The following is a 22528-nucleotide window of genomic DNA, read 5'->3' as shown; positions in this document are numbered from 1 at the left end:
TGTTGCACTTTGAGAGGAAAATTAAGAGGCTAAATCTGAGAAATTTTGTGTGAACAAATAATTTGGAGACACTGGGTCAGATGAATTAGAAGCTATTGAAGAAGGACACATGGATTTTCCATAAAAATATTAATATAAAATTAAATATTATGGAGGGTCCTCTGGGTTGGGCTTGGAGCTATTTTTCTTTTACGGGACATATTTCTCTGTAATATAATGAATGCATTTAAATTCAGTGAGAGGAACGAAGCAGAAGAACTCTGTTGTCCAGCTACTGTATCTTTTTTTCCACAGACGAGGCTGAAATAGGCTATAGACTATACACAGTGCATGGGCAACTGAGGGTAGCCCCATTTCCAATTGTTTTTAAATAAACTCAATACACACTGTGCATGGATGTGAACGTGACGTGATCAGTTAACCTCGGATTACCTCCCAGATGAACTGATTACATTTTTAGGCTATTAATTATCTTGACCAAAACATTGTATTCCTTTTTTTGTATGATAACTCACATTTGCATAATATGATGTTAATATCAAACACACAAACTAAAAAAAAAAAAATAGGGTCGGGGGCCCTAAGCGACCGCTTAGTTCGCTTATGCCTCGGGCCGGCTCTGGGTTAAATCAAAGCCAAAAAAAAACTTAGAAGGCAGATTCGCTCAGAACTGTAAACTGTCAAATCCACTCGCCTGCTCTTATAGTATTATGTTATGATCTAACTTTCACTGAGTGCGATTGGTTGCATGCTGAAACACATTAACACAAATGTGTGTCAGTGTGTGAAGTCAGCATGGAACATGTGTGAGAGAGAAACAGTGGAGCTGAATTGGAGCACATTCAATGGAGAAAAGCTGTGATGCAAAATGACAGAAATGTTCACAAAGCTAGGGACTTTGTTTGAACAAAAAACATCCTAGTCATTGCTAGATAATGAAAAAAAAACATCCTACTGTGGAGATGTTATGTTTTGAAGAGCTACTTAACATGCATCAACACTATGTCACCCACCAACCCAAGCCCCATCAACTTTACATTTTCCTTTTGTTTGTTTACTGTTGTGCTCCTATATAAAGCACTTTGAGTGCGAGAAAAGCGTTATATAAATTAAATATATTATTATTGTAGCGGCTTCCCATTAGCCACTAGGCTGCATGTTGTTTGGTGTCTGACGCGTGCCTATAGCCTCTAGTTAACAGTTTGGTTAACGTACGTAATGTCCACTCGTTCCAGTAATTCATAATGCATAGTTTATTTACATATAATTAAAGTACGACTTGAACATTTAGACAATACACTGTTGACCTGTTGGCTCCCTTAGCACGGTCGAAAACTATTTGCCTTCCGGCATGCAAGCACCTCGCTAGTTTGAGTGCGCCTGATTAATAGCCTTGCATCCGGTTCAGCCCCGCCACCAGGCGGTCGAATTGGGCATAGCCAGACAATACAAACAAACAAGGAAAAGGGGTAAATGGCTCTTACAATTATCGTTATTATTATAACTGGCCATAGGAAACAAGGAGATGGGTTTGTGTATGCATCATAAAGTTTAACTGGTAGTTGTTGGTTAAATACTGGCTTGGGCTTTTCCTTTTATTCTTCACAAACTGTTAATTATGCTTAATTTAAAAGTGTATGTTGTAGGAAAACAAATACATTAAGGTGCGAACACACCAAACGCGTTGGGTGCGGTGGCCAAAGCGCCCAACGCACCTGATCTGGCGCTTGGTCATTTTGTGTCAAAAAATGGTTCAACGCGCCCAACGCTACGCAGCTAGTCTCCCCCCCGATATATTTATTCCCCTAATCAACCATGGCTGCGATCAGACCCGACCCGACACAACAGCGTTCATGTCCGCACAAAAACAACAACAACACGGCCAACAATTGTGCCAAAAGACAAATAAACAGCAACTGAACGGAACAAATAGCCTTAAAACAGCATTACAGATTCATGAACACAAACAGCAAGGCAGCACCATACCAAACACATTTACAGCAGCATTGTGCGCAGGGCAGTAGAAAATAAAGGCAAGTAGCCTACATTACCCTACCTGGCTGTGACGGGACCGTGGCTGGCGTAGATATAGGCATAAACACCGGTGCTTCGCTGTACTCGTTGTGAAAGTTCCCCGGACTTAGCCGTTATGTTTGGGTTCATTATATGGAGGTGGTGGCCGCACACAACCGGGTGAGTTAACTAACGCTATCCGACCGGTGCTAACTTGGTTTATCGGCTAAAGCACAGCCGCACATATTCACTGAATTAACCAGGAAGCCCATTCTCCTGGCTCACTTTCCCCACGTCTTCTAACCCAACACCGAGCGGCTTCATATCACCAGCCAGCCGCAAATACATTTCCTACTCGGTGTTTCTCAGCCTCTGTGTTGTCCTCCCACCGTGCCAATGTCCGTGACGTCGGGTCAAGCTCACCGCTGATTGGCCAACGCGGCTAAACGTCACGCGATGGAGCGTTAAAAGTTAAATTTTTTGAACTCACGCGGTGGTGCGATGGTGCGGTGACGCTTTGGTAACGCGGCTACCGCGCCCAAAGCGCCGCTTTACTGCGGCCAACGCATCATCGCGCCTAAACCAATGGTTCCCTATGCAAAAATAGGATTTTTCAACGCCGCCACCGCACCCAACGCGTTTGGTGTGTTCGCACCTTTACACTGTCAGTGAGTGTTTGAAGGTATGTCTAGTTTGAGTTTAGTGTTAACTTACCAGCGTCTAGGTTTAGTAAAAAATAAATATATGTTTGACTTCAGTGTGGCTTCTACAGGATGGTGCATTTAAAGGATTTTCCACTTAGCAACTGACTGCATAACCAGACAGAAACATTGATATTGGATGATTCTGCAAAAAAAAAAGAATTGCATCCAAATGTTGGGTTCAGCATCAACAACCAACGTTTTTCAAAAGTCTTTATTTCTGCAGTAAATGTATGTTTTGGGTATGGTTAAGGTGCTTGAGGTCAGGGTAAGGGATAGATTATCATGGTTAAAAAAAAACCTCTACCGCACTATTGCTACATAAAGTACACACCACTGCATAATACTTAATGATGTCAATGGACATATGCTGTGGAATAGTCCAATATGGACAAAAAAAATTCAACTTCATTGTCAGGCGGCTCATTTTGTTCATAAAAAAAGGGATTCAATATGATAAGATGTCAATGCGAAAACATTCTCAATCAAATGACGGATGATTAATAGACTACCGAATAGCAATGTAATAATCAGTGCAAACAACTTGGGTTAACTGCAGAAAAGAGTGTTCTGGATCTCGGCTGATACTGATAAATGTCCGGTACCATCATTATTATACATTTCTTTGTTGGTGGTGATGTTATGTGTAAGGTTAGGAAGTTCTAATTTAAAAATAGCAACTAATACATTAAAAAAATGCATAAAGGTTTATCTGAGCTGGTTTGAACGGTTTAAGATCGGTTTTAATCGGTTTAACTTTTTTATTGATAAAATGCTAAATAGATTTAGGCATATTTACGATAGAAAGAAAGAACACTGGGCTTTATGGTAGACTGATTTACAACAAAAAAAGGGGAAAAAAATCAGAAACACAAGATGTGCTGAATCTCAGGCATTCACGGAAGGTGCAGAACAACAACCAATGCCCAAACACAAACCTGATTAGGCATCTCCACATGTTGCCCACACACAATCTCAGTGCACACACGCTGGCTTTTTATAGGCCCCATAGAGCATCATCACTTATTGATACATATTGTATCCCAGACTGGAATTTCCAGTGTTTGCTGCCTGCCCAATTAAACTGCTGCTTCTTCACATTCTCTCCTTATTTTCCCATAAGCCACTGTGGCATCTGCAAATACTGTGTGAAACAACAACCAGCAAACCCTGTTCTGCTGGAGACACAGCAAGGGAAAGCCATTGTGTGTGTGTGCTAGTTTAAATGAGTTAATTGTGAGGAGCAAAGTCTTCATTTGCATTGTAAAAGCAATCATTAGCACCACGGTCCTGTGTATACTTATTCCTATTATTATATAATAGTAATAATTATTATATTTAAATACAAGTGAAAAAGGAGACGGTGAATGTGATTGCTGTGGGAGGTCTTTTGGTGTGTATTACTGTAGAATCTCTTGGTGTCGAGTTATAGCACATGCCTAAAGACCAGCCATTATTATTCTCCCTCTGTGACAATTTAACATGACATTCAAAAAATGCAGTGGTTGAAATACGGCTGAAAATTGACATATTTTGGTAATTTCAAATGACATTGATTTTTATAGCATTTTAGGGGGATTTTATGCCCCATTGATTCTGAGACATTAGTACAAATACAGAAAACACTGGTTTTTACCACTGGTTCGATTGCTTGATTATCCTGCAAGGCCACACAATGTTTATGTAGGGTTTTTTTCCCAAACACGTGCATCAAAATGAGTTATTACATTCATATGGTCACTTGACAAAAATGTAAGTTTGATTTAAATGAACTACTGTCTTTTAGTTTGTCTTCATTATTACGATACATTGAATTAGTCATTAATGGTGGTTAATAATGGTTTACTTTTCTGTTATGTTTTTGGCAAAAGTAAGCATCCAGAGAGGCTCTGTATTGACACTTTCATCAAGCTACAGCATATCAAATCAGTTGTCCCTGCTCCTGCCCTATGCCAGGCCCAACATATGTGTCTCCTGCCCCCATGCCTCTACCGCACTTCAAGCCCTATTTAACATGGTGGTGAGCAGCATTTGTGTTGATTGACATTTAATCTGGCATAATTGGGTCCATGGGATTTTAAAAATAATTGTTATTTACAAAAAATACAACTGATTCAATCTTTTTCAATATTGATATTTTTCCACATTAATCATTTCATGACACAAAAACAGATATGCTGTATTGGATGCAGGGAAGTTTGAACCATCAGCGTTTGTTGTTCTCAATCAAGACCTCATGTGGAGGAATTTATCAATTTTATTGTTATTTTGTTTCCCAGTTTCCCCTTTTGATTGATTTTGAATAGGTTAATGTTGATATTATTATATATATAGCTTGGACTGTGGAGTTTAGGGTTGATGGTAGATAATGTATGTTCACGGGGCCCAAAATACACTTTCCACATATCAGAGCATGTGTTGTACCTCAACTTCTCATTTATATTCCCTCTAAAAGGTTGTTTAGTTAATATTTCAGTTTTAGAATGTGCAACAGTTGATTTGAATGCTAACTCGATAATAATAAATTATCATTATAATGATAAAAACATTTGGAACGTTTGCTGATACTGTATATCTTTTCACATGTATTTCTCACAGTGTACCTGGAGATTGTCAAAGCCATTCTGTAACAGGCTATTGATTCCCCTCCCCCCTGGCCCTGTACAATGAAATGGCACAGCAGTGTTTTCACCAGTTACAGCCATCTAGCTCCAGGCTAGGGGGAACACTGGTCCCAACTTCGCCTGCACTCAGGGGACACATAGCCATCATATGCCTGCCTGCTGGTGGCATGTTGGATTGATGGCGGCTGCTTAGGGTCATTGGATTACAGAGTTTTTATGACACTCAACGATCAGCTTCGGCTGTGCAGCCTGTACAGTACTGTGGGATAAACTGAGAGGAAAGGCCCTGCCCCGCTTTGAGGAGAATAGAATGGTCGTAAATCTAAGGGTGCAATCATCAGAAAGGAAAAAATGTCCCCTTTAGTCGGTGCAATCATTTACACAGGCCTGATTGTACCAGTCAATATGGGTTTATAAGATAGTATGCAGTAATCCAAAAGTAATCAGATGGATATGATTTATGGAATACATGTAAAGCAGGTAAATATGAATGTGGAATACACTTGATTTATAAGAAACTTTGAGGGTCTATTTTAAAATTTTCTTTAAATGAAAGATATAAGGTCCCTCACCTGTGAGAGTGAAATAATAGGCTCTGTTTGGCATTAATAGAGGATGCACAGATGGGAAGCGGTGATAAAGATGTGATGGGGCTTTGCAGGGCAGTACGTGATCTGCTTTGTTTAAGGGTTTGTCTAATTTGTGGGCGACTCTTACCGGTCATAAACATTTGGTTGCAGTGGAGTCTGCATTCTGATCAGTGGATAAATTGTGTCCTGATTGTTGTTCTCATGCTACATTCTACTGTAGCTCTGTGTAAATGTCCAACTGAATGCAGGCGTGTGTGTGTGTGTGTGTGTGTGTGTGGGCCAATGAGCGTGAAAAAGAATCGCAACAGCTGAAAACCCCCTTAAAGGATTCAGACCACGTCCACACTAAAGGCTTTTCACCTTCAAGTCCATTATTTATGTTCAGAAATGTCAGACGTAAATAAATAAATATTACTGTATGTGTGTTCCATTATTCATACTAGTTCTACCGTCATGCATAACAAATACTTTCAGAAAGACAAAAAAAAGATTTATGAATGAAATTCATTGAATTGAGTCATTGAATTTCATTGAATCGAAAAAACTGGGATCTCATGAGCATTTTTGAAAATGGCGTGAGAACATTCATAAGGATGGACATACAATACAGAATGGGACTTTTACTGAAAGAACCAGACTGTTGAGTTCTATATAAAGACATCATTTGAATGTAAGAAAGGTTTGAAGAATTTTCTAGATTTGTAATTTTTGTTTGGCAATATGTACACAGACATTCGATAGTTACGTATGTAACTACGGTTCTATGAGTTCCAGATGACCGCCAGAGGCGGGGCTTTCAGCACTGGATGTTCCATCGCGCGCATGCGCAGGTCGAGATCTTATACCAAAATAGTCACCTGTGACACCTGGGTGACCCCGGGAATGTCTATATATTCCGGAAGTCACTCAAGGATCTGTTCCAACTGGATCTTCTCGCGGTATCCGGAACTCATAGAACCGTAGTTACATACGTAACTATCGTTCTATTTCGTTCCTACTGACCGCCAGAGGCGGTGCTTTCAGCACTGGATGACTTATACCAGAAAGGTCACGAAGAGTATACATCAATTAAGGGCTTGCAGCCATCAACAAGACAGCTGTCATCCCACAGGATGAGGTGCAGCAACATTTACTCTATAGAGGCGCACAACGTACATGATGAAGACCATGTAGCCGAGGCGCAAATGTCCCGGCGTGGAACCCGCTTCAAGGCAGTCCATGATGTAGCCATACTCCTGGTAGAGTGGCACTCAACTGCCAAGGCCTGGGGAGCCCCTGTGCTCTATATGCATTCAAGACCACATCCACAAGCCAGTGGGAGTGTCTCTGTTTGGACAGGGCAGCCCCCTTCCTGTAGCTCCCATAGCAGACAAAGAGGTTATTTGTCTTACGCAAGCTGGTTGTTGGCACAACTTATTCCCTAAGCGCCCGCACCGGGCACAGTGGGTCTGACATTCTTTCTGCACCCCCTGGTGAGCCTAGGGGATTAAAAGCAGCCAACTCGATCGATTGGTTTACATAGTGGGGAGACAATCGTTTGGATAGGAAGGATGGATTTGGCGAGAGCACCACTCCTGACCCTTCTACATGCCAGCACAAGCACGCCTGGCTCACTGACGAGGCATGGAGTTCACCGACCGTTTGCAGTCGCAACAGCAAGGAGGAATGCCATCTTCATAGCCGCGTCCGGTCTGCCTGACTCAGCGGCTCAAATGGGGGTAGACCTAAGGCCCTCAGGACTACATGCAAGTCCCATGATGGTGCTGTTACATTCCCATGTAGTTTCTAACCTGCATTTGTGTCTACTGCCTCTAGCTCATCGGCTCCACCCTCCTCCACTCCCATACCTCTGCTGCTCCCAAACGAGGTCCACCTGGAAGCCTAATCAAGGCATGCTTATAAGAGGAGCTGCATGGCACTCTCCTCGCGCTCTGCTCTCGGCTGCTACCAGTCCCATGTGCTGCTCCCTGCCGAACACTGTCTGCTGTGGCCTGCTGTCGTCTGCCACCTGAACTACTGCTATCGTCTGCTTAGCAGTCCTGTCCTAATTCTGTGGTGAGCCAGGAAGCCGTGTAGGGGAGGCCTGCCTTTTTGTTTATTCCCCCTTTTCTCCTGTTTTGTTTGTGGCTAGGGAGGTAAGCACTTGTCTTTTGTTTGACTGTCAGGAAGAACCTTTTTTGTTTAAAGACAGGGAACCAGTTTTGTTTGTTGTTTTGGCTTATGGGTCTCCCTGACGTTATAGGGCTTGGCAATAAACTCTTTTACTTTTGAACACTTGACTCCCTTTTACTTTGTGATCTGGTATATGTTACTCCCTTCTCCCTAGACCTCATTAGGGACGTAACAGTGGTCGTAACAGACCCTCAGGGGTCGTGGTGGCTGAATGAAGCCTCTGGCCTCCCTTCAGTAACTGCCTGACTAGGTAGTGGGACTCTACCGTCTGGTTATCCACCCTTGCATGTGCGGCAGATATCGCAGCCACTTAAACGCGCAGGGTGAAAGCAGCTCTCCTGTTGCCCACACAGACTGCAGAAAGTGTAGTATCACTCTCAATGAGCAAGTCCCTTGGACTTCGCCATGTGCCATGCACTATTGTGAAAACAACTTCCACCTGCATAGAGCCATATAGTGGAGAGTGCCCTTGAACTTAAAAAAGTATGGACCTCTGACTGGTCGCAATACGTCAACAGTGGGTCCTGGTTATCAGGAGCCACACGCCCAGCTGCAGGCGCCCCGAGTTTGGATGCCCTACATGTGTCCGCCTACCTGAGACAGAAGGTCCTGTCTCTCTGGAAGGCACCAAGGGTCTCCCTTGAGGAGTTTTAGTAACGCTGGGAACCATGGCCTTCCTGGCCTATGTGGAGCCACCAAACGTAGGCTGTAACCGCAATGCTGGACCTCGTCCAGTGTTGCCAGTAAAAAGAGAATTGGAGGAAATGCATAAAGCAGGCTGACTGGCCAAGCATTAGCCAGAGCATCCTGTCTTAGGGGACTGGTCCTCTCCATCTAGGAGGACCAAGGGGGACAGCGGGTTGTCTCTTCGGAAACAAAGAGATATGCCACTGCCCTGCCATACTTGTCCCAATCATGCCTACCACCTCCGGATGGAGTCTCCACTCTCCGGGGGGTGGCCATTGGCGAGAGAGAAGGTCTATCGCTGTGTTCCAGACACCTGGAACATGGACAGCTTAGATAATGGGGGAGCACCCACATAAGGAGCTCCTGCGTAAACCGCAGGCCCAGCTTCTATCTGGTGCCCACCTGGTGGTTGAAGCCTGAGTGCTAAGAACCCTGCAAGGAGTTCCAGCCTATAACATGCTCCAGTCTCTGCTGGGCATCCCACTGGCCTCCGACAGTCGTGCACTAACAGACTGCATCCCAGCCTGACAAGGAGGCGTCTGTCTCTACAACCTCATGCCGGGAGATTCCTCCCTAAGGGCAACCCTGCAATCAGGGATGCCCTCTCTCTCCAGGGTCTGAGGGCTCGAAGTCACTGCCCAGACACCCTGACCATCTTGCGTCTCTGCCACTTGGGGTCCAAGTGGAGACCATTCGCCCAGATCTGAAGAGAACTCAGTCTGAGAAGGCCTAGTCGGACACTCATGGATGCCGAGGTCAGCATACCTATCAGTCGAAGGAAGAGGCTGTATTCCAGCATGAAGTGATGTACTAGCTGCCGAATGGTAGCTAGGCGCTCTGGAGAAAGGCAGGCTCGCATGGCCGCCGAGTCGAGCACCAGCCCCAAGTAACTCACAACCCAACACATGGTGTAAGGTTGTCCTTTGTAAGATTGATCGTAAGGCCAAGCCTGTTCCCATGGCTGAGGAGCGTGGCTGTGTCCCTGACCACCTGCACCTGAGTTGGGCGAAATGATCAACCAGTTGTCTAGGTATGGCAGGGCACCATACCACTGAGCTGTAATGGTGACAGGGATGCTGCCACACACTGTTTAATATACGCAGAGCCAGGGACGGCCCAAACGGAAGAACCCTGAACTGGTACACCTTGCCCAGAAATGCAAAGGGGAGGACCACCTGTGACATTGGGCAGTAGGGACTTGAAAGTAGCGTCTTTCAGGGCTATATTACTGATTCCGCCCTCTTAGTCCAGAACGGGGCGAACCCGCCCCACTTCTTGGTACCTGAAATTAGGTTGAGTAGAACCTACCGAGCATCGAGTAGCACCCAATGGACTCTGGGGGAGGGTGGCGGCTGTACGCCGACATCCTGGCGCCTGAAATGCAGACCGTAGCGCTGTGTTACGGTGCTGTTCAGAATGTGCTGAGAAGCACAGGCCCCTTGATTGTCCACCTGAATGTGGTTGAAGCTATTGGCACGGGGTACCACAGAGGTTCCCGGCCTGGAATCAGGCAGAGGTGCACGTCACAACGTGCAACTACTGTCTAGCCTGGTCAACCTGAACACTTGCTGGCCCTTGGGATCACTGGAAGAGAACAGAGGGTCTGTCGACACACCTCCGACTGGGACGACTGTGCCAGCCAACCCTGGCAGCGCGCCACATCACAGTTGGCATCAACCTGCCTAGCTCCCTAAGTCATAATGCAAAGTCTGCAGTGAAGCATCACTGAGGGTACGTGCTGAGTGACCAGCACTTGACCCCTGTATGGTTTGCGACCAAGCCAGGACTATGTGAGAAAGCAAATTCCCAAGACGGCCCACACGGGCAGCAATGTCGTAACTCCTAGTAAGGAGGTCGTCTGTAATCCGGCACTGGGGCCGAGGGCAGCGCACATCAGTTCTCAGAGCCTCGTCTGGGGAGACAACTAGGGATGCTATAGCAGGCTCAATCGGAGCTAACCAGTCCAAGCCCTAACTATCAACATTGTGCATGGCTGCCAGAGCTCTGCTGTCACTAGTGTGATGGGAGAGAGACCTTAAATCTGGCAAGCATCTACGGAGCTCTGCGAAGTAAGGCTCAGAGGGAGGCCCAGAGAAAACGGAGTATTGAGGGCCCGCCGAAAAAAGGCATTCACAGGTGCAGATGAAACCAGAGCTTCATCTAACCCAATATTTGGCAAGTCACGGACGGACACTGACCCTCTAGCCGAGTTGCCCACCTGTAACACATTACAGGACGCAGCTGTGGACAGCATGTCATCCCCTGAGTAGGAAGGATGCACAGCCGCAAGGTTATTCACTGCCGCTGGTACCATGAGCTGGTTGGAGGCTAGTAGGAGAGCTTCTACCTAGCAAGCCTCAGTGCCTGAGGCATGAACTACAGTTCATGCATGGGTTATCTGACAGTGCTTCCCTCAGGTGCTCAACCCCGAGACCTGCAGGGCAATTAAAATATGCATCAGAGTAAGTTATGCAACCGGGCTTCAGGCGAGAGCAACCGAGCCACGGTGCGGCACCGCTAGAATAATACAGTGGCGGTGTAAAACTATGCCGCCCACTGGCGAGCAAGTTACAGTAGGCTAGGCAATCGAGCTTTAGGCGAGAGCACACCCATGCTACAATGCGACCTGTCGAGCCAATTAAAATATGCATCGGAATACGGTATGCAACCGGGCTTCAGGAGAGAGCAACCGAGCCACGGTGCGACACCGCTAGAATAATACAGTGGCTGTATAAAACTATGCCGCCCACTGGCGAGCAAGTTACAGTAGGCTAGGCAATCAAGCTTTTGGCAAGAGCGCACCCACGACCCCCTAAATAACACAGTTCAATTGAATTCAGTTTATTTAAGAAGGGGACGGTAAATCCCAAGACGTTCACTGGCGAGCAAATTAAGTAGCCTATGCAACCAGGCTAAGGCGTGAGCTACCGTGCAACGGTGCAACACGGCTATAATAATACAGCGGTGTGAAACTAAGCTGCCAACTGGCGACACACTACAGCAGCCTACACACGCGCAACAGTGTGACACGGCTAAAATAACACGGTGAAGGCGATTTAGGTAACTAATTCGCCCACCGGCGAGCAATACAGCAGCATGCAGTGTATACAACAGCATACTAGTGTGTGGCACGGCTCACCCACTGGCAAGCAAATAAAGTAAGCTATGCAACCGCTTTAGGCGAACTCAGCAGCCGAGCAACAGTGCGACAATGCTACAAAATACTGTGACGGCGGCTTGGACCCCAAGCCGCTCGCTGTCGATTAGATCAAAGTAAGCAACCGGTCTAGGCGAACTTAGCACCCGAGCAGCAGTGCAACAATGCTAGAAAAACAATACATTCGAGCATACAATTAGCAACCGGGCTTAGCGAAAAACACACAAGCAACGGTGCGAACGAAAGAATAACACGGCGGCTGGCCTGACAAGCTCAATTAAAGCAAGGTGGAAAGGTGATATTAGCTTCCGCGGTAGCCGCGGGCTACGCGTAGCCTTCCAACTTTACTCACCCCTGACCGGCCGCAGCCGAAGTCGAACGAATTGCAAGTCGCAGCCTTTGGTGGACGAAGTCAAATCGAAGCACCAACCCTTAGGTTACAAAGCTACTTGCGACAAGCTAATGGTATACTATCACACAACAATGTGTGTGACCTGCTAGTCCGCGAGAAGATAGAAGGAACAGATCCTCGAGTGACTTCCGGAATATGTAGACATTCCCAGGTTCACCCAGGTGTCACAGGTGACTATTTTGGTATAAGATCTCGACCTGCGCATGCGCGCGATGGAACATCCAGTGCTGAAAGCACCGCCGCTGGCGGTCAGTAGGAACGAAATAGAACTTCAAAATTTGGGCAAAATAAGGCTGCATTTCTTGGTGTCCTATGGAGGAACCTATGGAATGGGACACCCCCAATGGCCAGATGCTTATTTTGGGCACAGCTTCAGAATCTTGGATGTTTTTTTGACTCCACTCCGAAATTAGCTTAAATACTATATCTGACTTTGCCTCAGGACAATCTATGAAGACATCTTAAACCCTCCCAACTTGTCAAGTAACTGAGACCAACCACCTGAAGCATCAAACTTATGCTTTGAGCAGACATCTCTAGTGTATGTGTGTGTACATTCATACGCATGCAGGCATGTGCTGTGTGTGTGTGTGTGTGTGTGTGTGTGTGTTGCTGGGTTGATGAGATGGATTCCTCACACACAGCTGGTGGTCCCTGGTTAGTCTGCGGCAGCCTCAGCAGCAGGCAGGAAGAGAGGGAAGAGCAGCAGCATGAGGAGGAGAGGAAAGAGGAGGACAGGGAGGAGGAAGCGGAGGAGGAGCTGAGGGAGGGAAGGACCGGAGAGGAGAGACACACAAGCATGGAGATGACAAAGAAATGCTCCATTGAAAGTCTTATGAGGCATGTGATTTGGTGGGAAATCATGGACTCAAATGTCAGTTTTCTGAAAGATTAAACTTTAGTTAAATTAACAGGAATGTTTTTGCTAAAGCATATTTGAACACACATTGACATCTTCTTTGGGGGTGAAAAAATCTGACAGTGTCTCCTTTGCATCCACTATGCCCTTCCTTTGAAACAGGAATTATGAGAGCAGAGGTTAATATTTCCATCTAATCAGAACACTTAGATAGATACAACTTTGAAACACCACCAGCTATACTGGTGAGACCAGCCTGATCTCACAAGCTTCACATTCGTTTCTCTCCCGCAGATCAATCTGGCTTTTCTCCAGTCTTCGTTGGGAGGAGTCCGGTCAAAAAATTTCCAGGCCATTCAGGGCCCACCTTCGGACCTAGCGTTTGTCCCTTAGAGGAAGGCATCCCGATTGGTACATGTAATCATGGGGCTGCCTTCCACTAAAAGACGGAGCTGTGATCTGTGCGAGGGAAACAAATGTGATGCTTGTATCAGGCTGGTCTAACCAGGCTAAGCATTAGCCACTTACTGCACACAAGGTTATAAACATAAAAGAAAACCTCACACAGACATTTATAGAAATCCTCGTTTGCCATGTTACCCTTCAGCTGAGAATATTGATATTGCATTCATACATGAAGATCCAGAATGTGTTTGCAACACCTAGCCAAAACAAAAGCTATCGGGAATAGACTGCTAGCTTCAAAAGTCAAATAACACAGATGTCTACAATAGCGGTTTGGGTGACTAGCTGACTCGCTAACAAAATTTAGCACATACATTAAACCCCATTGCGACAGAATTATCATGAATAAAGTAGTCTCGCAAAGCCAGACCAAACTACAGCAAGTAGTATGGTCTGGAAGCACGCCGTTTAGAGCCGTCTATTCGGGGGGAAACTGGGCTGGCCTGTTTTTATTTCTTTAATCCAATCACAATCACCTAGGGTGGGGCTAACCCCGGGAAACAGCAGCGGTGTCCATGCAAAATAGTGCCGGGGGGGAACTTATTTTGATGGAACGTCTTCACGTCCAGAGGCTGTCAGAGAAATGGCTAAATCTAACCCGCAAACGCCACAAAAAAAACTATTAAAGACAAAAGGAATACACATAGTGTGTTGCTTTCTCACCAGCATGTCAAGACACCATACACTGTAGCCCCCGAGGAGCTCACGGGATAACTTAACCGGAATTAACTAGCCACGTAGTCACGCAGTGTTATCTCTGGTAACATTATCATCGGCGGCCCGTTGTCCTGTAAATCACCAAAGAAAGGGAACGGCGGATCTTAATCAAGCTGGTTATAAGGTCCGGTGCTCAATCCAAACCCCCACGCTTCATTTTCCAGAGTTTATGAGGGTATTCTGCCCGGGGGAAGCTGTACAATGAAGTCTGAGTTTTATATCCATGTCTAAAGTGGCAAAGCAGCGGGTGCGGGAGAGGTTCGGAGAAGCCATGGAGAAGGGCTTTCTGTTGGAACCAAAGTGCTTCTGGAAAACCGTCCGGCACCTCAGGAGGGGGAAACAGGGAACCATCCAAGCTGTTTACAGTCAGGATGGGACAATGGGACCTTAATTGAGGAGGTAATCGGACAGGGAAGGAACAATTTGAGCAACTCCGGACATAAAGACTTACATTTACTATGGTAAAGGCAGTCTGATGGGGGATCATCCTTAAGCCCTCGGGATTGATGAGATCTGTCTATAAATGCTAAAGGGTTTCGGTGTGGAGGAGCCGACTTGGATGACACGTCTCTTCAACATTGCTGGGGAGTCTGGGACAGTTCCCAAAGAGTAGCAGACTTCTGTGTTTCCCCTGTTCAAAAAGGGGGATCAGAGAGTGTGTGTCAACTACAGGGATATCACACTTCTCAGCCTCCCTGTTAAAGTTGACTCAAAGAAGCTGGAATGGAGGGTTGGCCGATAGTCGAACCTCAGATTGAAGAGGAACAATGCGGAATCCCTGGAATGATGCCCAGCTCTTCACTCTCACAAGGATCCTGGAGGGGGCTTGGGAGTGTACCCATCTGGGCAACATGTGTTTTGTGGGTCTGGAGAAGGCGTATGACCAAGAGATACTGTGGGAGGTGCTGTGAGAATATGGGGTGAGGGGGTTGTGTCTGTGTACTCTGCAGTTAAATCATAGCGCTTTCCAGTGGAAGTTGGCCTCCACCAGGTCTGCGCTTTATCACCAATCCTGTCTGTGATATTCATGGACAGGATATCAGGGCGTAGTCGTGGTGGGGAGGGGTTGCAGTTCGGTGAGATGAGGATCTCATCACTGCTTTATGCAGATAATGACCTTCAGGTCTGGATTGGTTTGCAGCTGAGTGAGAAGCTTTTTGTATGAGAATCAGAACCTCTTAATCTGATGTCATGATTCTCAGCATGAAACAGATGGACTGCCGACTCCGGGTAGGAAATGAGCCCTCACCCCAAGTGAAGGTGTTCAATTACCTCAGGCTTTTGCTCGCAAGTGAGGGGACAATGGAGAATGAGATTGGCCAGAGAATTGGAGCAGCTGGGGCGGTATTGCACTTGCTTTAGACCTGCAAACTCATAGGAGGTGAAAAAGGTGACAAACCCTTCTAGGGGGAGTCGGGTGTTTGCGCTGTCCAAATTATTGACTAGTTTTAAATATAATTCACACAACAAGAGTTTTCCACTATTGCCTCCAATGTCCAGCTGGGTGAAAAAAGTAGCCAGCTGAGATCCCGATCCTCCTAGGGGGGTCCGGGGGTATTACTTTTTCTTTTACTTTTTAAAGTGAAATGCATGAATCTGGTAGCCTGGCTCCGCCCGCCCGCCTACTTCCGGCCAAATTTCATTTTCCCTTCAGTAGTCAGTCTGGGTGTACAGTGCATTTCCCAGCTTTAGCCGGAGAATCTACAGTCGTCCAATCAGCGAACAGAGCGAGTGGCTGAGAACGATGACGTCGAAGTCGCGCTCCAGTTTCAGTTGAATGCTGCATTCCTTTATACTGGGAAGAAGGAGATTTCCGACTTGGTAGTTCCGAGTTCCGACCTGTCTGTGTTCCAGTGCATCTGCTTGCGAAAGTATGGACGCCTACAACCTTTCTCATACAAATAACTAAACGTTAGGCTCTAGCAAGTTACCGTTGCCAGGTACCGGTAGATTCATAGACTACAATATGTAGTGAAGTCGGAAATTTCCGAGTTCCCTGTCCAACTGGAACGCACCTCAAAAGCCGGCTCATGACACACGTGACGACCAAACGTGATGCGATTGGTTGGCTAATCCAGAGTGGCACTGGGCAGATCCAATAGTTTTAAACTTCGACAGACACCCGCCTCCAAGTGAGTGAACGTTTGCCAATTACAGCACTTCCAGACCTTCTGTACAAATGAAATGAAGTACGATGGTCTGGTTGGACCAGGCTATGAATCTGGTGCACTTTGAGAGGAAAATTAAGAGGCTACATCTGAGGAATTTTGTGTGAACAAATAATTTGGAGACACTGGGTCGGATGAATTAGAAGCTATTGAAGGATTTTCCATAAAAATATTAATTTAAAATAAAATATTATGCAGGGTCCTCTGGGTTGGGCTTGGTTTTTCTTTTACGGGACATATTTCTCTATAATATATAGATACATTTAAATGCAGTGAGAGGAATGAAGCAGAAGAACTCTGTTGTCCAGCTATCTTTTTTTCCACAGACGAGGCTGAAATAGGCTATACAGCACATGGGCATCTGAGGGCAGCCCCATTTCCAAATGTTTTTAAATAAACTCAATACACACTGTGCATGGACGTGAACGTGACGTGATCAGTTAAACTCGGATTACCTCCCAGATGAACTGATTAAATTATTGGGCTATTAACTATCTAGATCAAAACATTGTATTCATTTTTTTGTATGATATAATAATATGATGTTATCAATCACACAAACTAATTAAAAAAAGAAAAAAAAAGTGTGCTTATGCCTCGGCCCCGGCTCTGATTGTGAGCGCACTGCAGGCGCTTCATTTCTGCAATGTGCGCTCATTAAAATGTCAGCTTCACTTAAGTCCTGTGTGGGTCAACAGTGCAGTGCAAAATATGCAGCATAACATTATAACATTCGTCTACGACCGTGATGTTAAATCACCTTCACACAAAGCCCCCGCCCAAGCAAAGCAGCGAGTCGATCGCTGTGACGGTGAAAATCACCGGGAGACCTCGCCAGTGTGAGCGAGTGAGCCGCCGCTCAGAAAAAAACTCTGTGGTTTGATGGATAAAATGATAGTCGGGGATATCCTGCCCGTTAACGTTGTCTACGGGAACGGCTTCTGCGATCTGTTTGTGTGTCTCGAGCATGGAGTCGAAATACACAGAGCCATGTCGGCAAACTGACAGCGCGACTAAATAAAGGGACTGTACAGTGAGCTGCGTCCCTCCTTTGGTTTCTGTTTTCAGCCGAGTAAGTTACATTCACCTCCGACGCATTGACAGCGTTTAATCAAAGCCTCTAATTTTTTATTTTTTTATTATCAAAAAGGCTTTGATTGAGACTTTTAGCCAATTCTAAAGTCTGAACGCACACAGCGGCAGCAGTGATGCTTTACGGTGCCTGATCTTAATGCTGATTGGACAATACTCATGACGTCTACCAAAGATGTTTTATTGCCAAGATAACGATATTCCCTTGTACTACGGTAACTCGCCCACACAGTCCAGTCTGGGAAGTGCTGACTGACTTCTCTGGAAGCTGCCGCTACCCCCCCACCCCCTCCCAAAAACAAAAACTCTTCGGAACTATACGTTTCACATGGGTCATATATTTTGAGCCAAAACGGCGAATATCACTGGTACAAGCAGCGGAAATGGGATTTCTCAGGAGGGAGGACTTGCGTCTCTCTTATAGGCCTTTCACACCAAAAAGAACCAAGAGCCAGTTCCGGGCTAGTGCTAGGGCCAGTTCAAAACTGGTTCCAGCCTTATCCCAGTTATGAACCGGTTGGTTTCACACCGGCTAGAGCCAGCCATGGAGCCGGCGAGAGCAACGTCATGACGTCACTTCAAATGTCTGCATACGTCTCCGCTTTCCCAGCAACCCTTGCGCCTTGCTGGAACTGTACAATAAGAAGAACCCTCGCGCCAGTTTCGAGTTAAGTTGAGAAGCTCAGTCATCAGTGATGAACTCGGAGTAGAACCGCTGCTCAATTGCATGGAAATGAGCCAGCTGAGGTGTTTTGGACATCTGGTGAGGATGCCTTCTTCTCCCTAAGCTCCATCTGATAGGCCTTTCACACCGCCGCAAAATCGTAGCTAGTTCGGAGCTAGAACCAGTGTTTTGGTTTCACAACGCCAGAGAGCAGGCTCCGGGCTGTAAAAACCGGTTCAACTCAAACCCCAAGATTGAGCATGGTTTGAGATAAGAACTGCTTGCGCCAGCGGCTGGGGGAGGGATTATCCTGACCAACTCAAACCTCATGCCCGCCATATTTAAAAACACCGCTACTACGAGACGTAAACATAACATAATTACCGAACGTAGCAATCAAATTGACCGGCGAAAGTACGCTGTATGGGTATGGGTCATGACGTTGCTCTCTTGCCGGCTCCATGGCTGGCTCTGGTCGTTGTGAAACCAACCGGTTCATAACTGGGATAAGGCTGTAACCAGTTTTGAACTGGCACCAGCACCAGCCCGGAACTGGCTCATGGTTCTTTTTGGTGTGAAAGGCCTATGAGAGGAGGCCTCTGGAAAAATCCAGGACAAACTGGAGAGATTATATTTCCACACTGGCCTGGGAACGCCAGTCAGAGCTGGTTAATGTGGCCAGGTAAGGGGAAGTTTGGGGTCCCCTGCTGGAGCTGCTGCCCCGCGACCCGTCCCCGGATTATATGATGGAGATGAGGGACATGGCAAGTATTTTATTACCCACCTTCAACGGAAAACTTGCTAAATTGACAGCATTCAAGATGTTAACGAGCAGATTTGTTTGATGGGACCTAACTTTTTACATCCAGTGTTTGTACTTAACTATGCTAAACAGTTCCCAGAGCTATCTCTGTAGAGGGTGGACATGAATGAAAGTGACCTATCTTCTCATCTGCTTCTGGAACCAAAGGCAAACAAGCACATTTCCCAAACTTTTGTAGTTCCTTTTAAATGCAAAAGTAACAATGTAGTAGTGATGATGGAATGTACTGAAACATTGTTAAGGGTACAAACTTATGACAAATACAATGAAAAAAGAAGCCTCATACTCTCAGAAGATTAATCAAAATGACAAGCCTACAGATGTCTATAGCTTAAGTTATCAAATGTTTATTAATACTTTGTTTTTGGAACAATTGTCTTCTGACAATGCTGTCATCTTGCTATTACAATCTGTTCAGCAAATGCAGTAATCTCAAAAAACACATACTTACGGTGTTATAAATTATATTAAACCTTAGAAACACTATTAACAGTTCCTCTGTTGTATGGAAGTGTATGGCTCATCCCATTATAGAAATGACTACCTGCTATTTTTGCACTTTTTTAATGTTACAGAACAAAAGTAATTATAAAATGCAAATAGCAGGGTGTGTACTGTCAAATATGTGAAACACAACAAAGAGATTCTTAGCACCACATTTTTCAACTTGACACTTGCAGAATCACGGTGAGAAAAACAAGCCCGTATTGTTCAAATAGGGAGGATTCAATTATATGAGAAGCCCGTAGCAATGAAACAAAATATATGGGTGATTTCCTCAACTAAACGCAATATATGGTTCATTTTACCAGATTAGCCTGATACTAATTGACATTAAATGAAAGATGCACAACACATTACAGTGGATTTGACTACAGGTGATATTTGGACTAAATTAATCAAGCTGTGCTTAGGGTTGGACTTGTATATTGTTTTTATTAGCATTTTTAATATAGAATGGTAACTAGTCTGAGTTATAAGCTGCCATCATTATTGACTGGAAGAGTTGAAAAATATGTCTACAAAAGTTTAAATGCATTCATGTGTGCCACTTTTATAAGATATTTTATTATACATTTGTAAGGGCATTAAAGTTTCAAAGTCGATAATATTTCCCTACCTGAATAAAGGACGCGTGGTTTGCTGTTTTAAAGGGACATGTTATCAACCTTATGTATATAACTTAGTAATAGGAGTTGCATGACTTTAATATGCAAAATACTTACCATTAATATAACCACTGCCAACACAAACATGAGGGCTGTTTAAAACTGAGTGTTTGCTCAACTGGAACTCTGTACTTGTATACATGTATATAGTGGCTAACATTTCTGTTGATTATGGATGATTATTTTGATATGGCAAAATAATGTTTAAATATATTTATTTATATAACCCAGTATTCCTGGAATAATGTTCATTTTGAGCAATTCTCCTGTGCACAATTTACATCCAGTGCCAACATTAAGTGCCAACGCAGTAAGCAGTGTGCCATTCATGACATGCAACAGAAAATAAGAATGTGGAGGTTGGGTCGGTGGAGAACACAATTCATCTCCTGTCACAATCCAACAATTAATATCTGCTTTTACAAAAAACTTAATCATAATTGTTCTTTAACATAACAGTTTTTAAAAAATGTACTAACCTTGCCATTGTTTAAGTGACATAACTGTGATCTACCCATACCATACCATTGCCATGTGCAGATATTGCAGGAACACATGTTGTTAATCAACCCACATGGTGTTACAGATTAGTCATCAGTACTAATGCTTCCATCTGTTTTTGATCTTAATGATACATGTGAAGCAAATTAATATATGTTACCGATAACTTTTTTTTACTGCCCAATCTATGATGGCTAACTCCATTCTTTACATGTGTCCCAATATAAACAGGTGTAGGAGGCCTATCTATAACTTTGAAGGGGCCTGAGGACCTTCCAAAATGCAGATTTCAATGGGTGTCCAAGTTAAACAATCAGCAAAGTCCCAATTGATCAGAAATGAACCCACCTAAAATTATTCAATTTGACTTTAGTGGGGAGCTTTGTTAATTTGAATTTTACTGTGGAACATTTTCAGTAAACGAAAAAGTAAATAGATATCAGCACATAGTGGCTGTGGGTAGTTTCAAATGGCCTTTAAAAAACAGTATTATTCAAACCCTATATATTCTAGTCCGGTGATCTTGAATTGGAGTAAATTAATGTATGCAATTCTATTGTTGCATTTTCACACACTATGTAAGTTTTATCTTAATTCAATAACATCGCATAGCATACTCACATATTACATTGTTAGATAAACAAACCTTCTATCAAGGCTCAACACAACAGGCTGTGATTAAATTATTTGAATTCAAAGAGTGATAGATTTGAAGTTAATGAAAAAAAGCACAAGATTCCTTTCTACTATAATGTGAATACATCATCCCAGTACGCATTTTAATGGATGAACATTGATGCTAATACAATACCCTGCACCTACCTGAGGAAACTTCTTATTGCCTTGGTTATATCATGTGGATATGGTATACATACACATACTTGTAATGGTGCCCAAGCGATAAGACTACCTGAATTATAGGTGCTACTCTGCCTTGCCTTGACAACCCAGATATTACTATCTTATTAATGTACTATGTATTAACAGTAACAAGTGTTTATTTGATGGTTTATTTGTTCCTTTTTTTCTGTTTTGGGGGAGTGTATCCAAATTGATGTTTATTTTATTTATTTTTTAAGATATTTTTTGGCATTTTTTTATGCTTTATTGATAGTGCAGAGAGACAGAGGTGAAATGGGGCAGAGGGGAGTGACATGCAGAGAACGACCACAGGTGGGAATCGAACCCGGGTCTGCTGCTGGGCCCGGCCCGGCCCGGGGGGGGGGGGGGGACGCCCTACCAACTGAGCTTAGGGTGCCCCCAAAATGTATGGTTTAAGGACAGAGGGCGTCTCATGCTGTACAGATTGTAAAATCTCTTGAGGCAAATCTGTGATTTTTAATAATGACTTGACTAATGTTATGTTATGTTATTGCACTGGTCTAAAAAAATGCTTAGTATGGGGTTAAATGCTATAGATATGAACAGTGAAAATTGTTATAGTATAAGTAGGATGACAGGTTGCAGAGAGGAAATGGGCAGCAGTGAGGGAGGTGTGTGTGTGAGGGGACATGGGTCATGCAGCAGAGCAAACCTTTACAATACATGTGCCTGTGATGCAACTGTGCGGTACTGCCAGTATACTCCAAGTTTTATTAAACTGCTCTTAAGTGTTCCCATTCCCTCTGAAGTGTGTCAGGAATAATACAATAAAAAAACACAGCTCAGTGGTTTTTGGGAAGTTTTAGATCATGTAAAAAAATACAACAGAAAC

General features: G+C 44.5%; 1 protein-coding gene across 2 annotated transcripts in view; it reads right to left on the bottom strand.

Annotated features, from left to right (window-relative positions):
- grik2 (glutamate receptor, ionotropic, kainate 2) overlaps positions 1–22528 on the bottom strand; it is a gene marked incomplete at both ends in the record, with an annotated part of 229510 nt that overhangs the window by 2692 nt on the left and 204290 nt on the right. The gene's annotated exons all lie outside the window — the stretch shown is intronic.

The sequence above is a fragment of the Ammodytes marinus genome, assembly GCF_949987685.1.
Source record: "Ammodytes marinus genome assembly, chromosome: 13".
Classification (NCBI taxonomy): Eukaryota; Metazoa; Chordata; class Actinopteri; order Uranoscopiformes; family Ammodytidae; genus Ammodytes; species Ammodytes marinus.
This window is presented reverse-complemented; position numbering and strand designations above follow the sequence as displayed.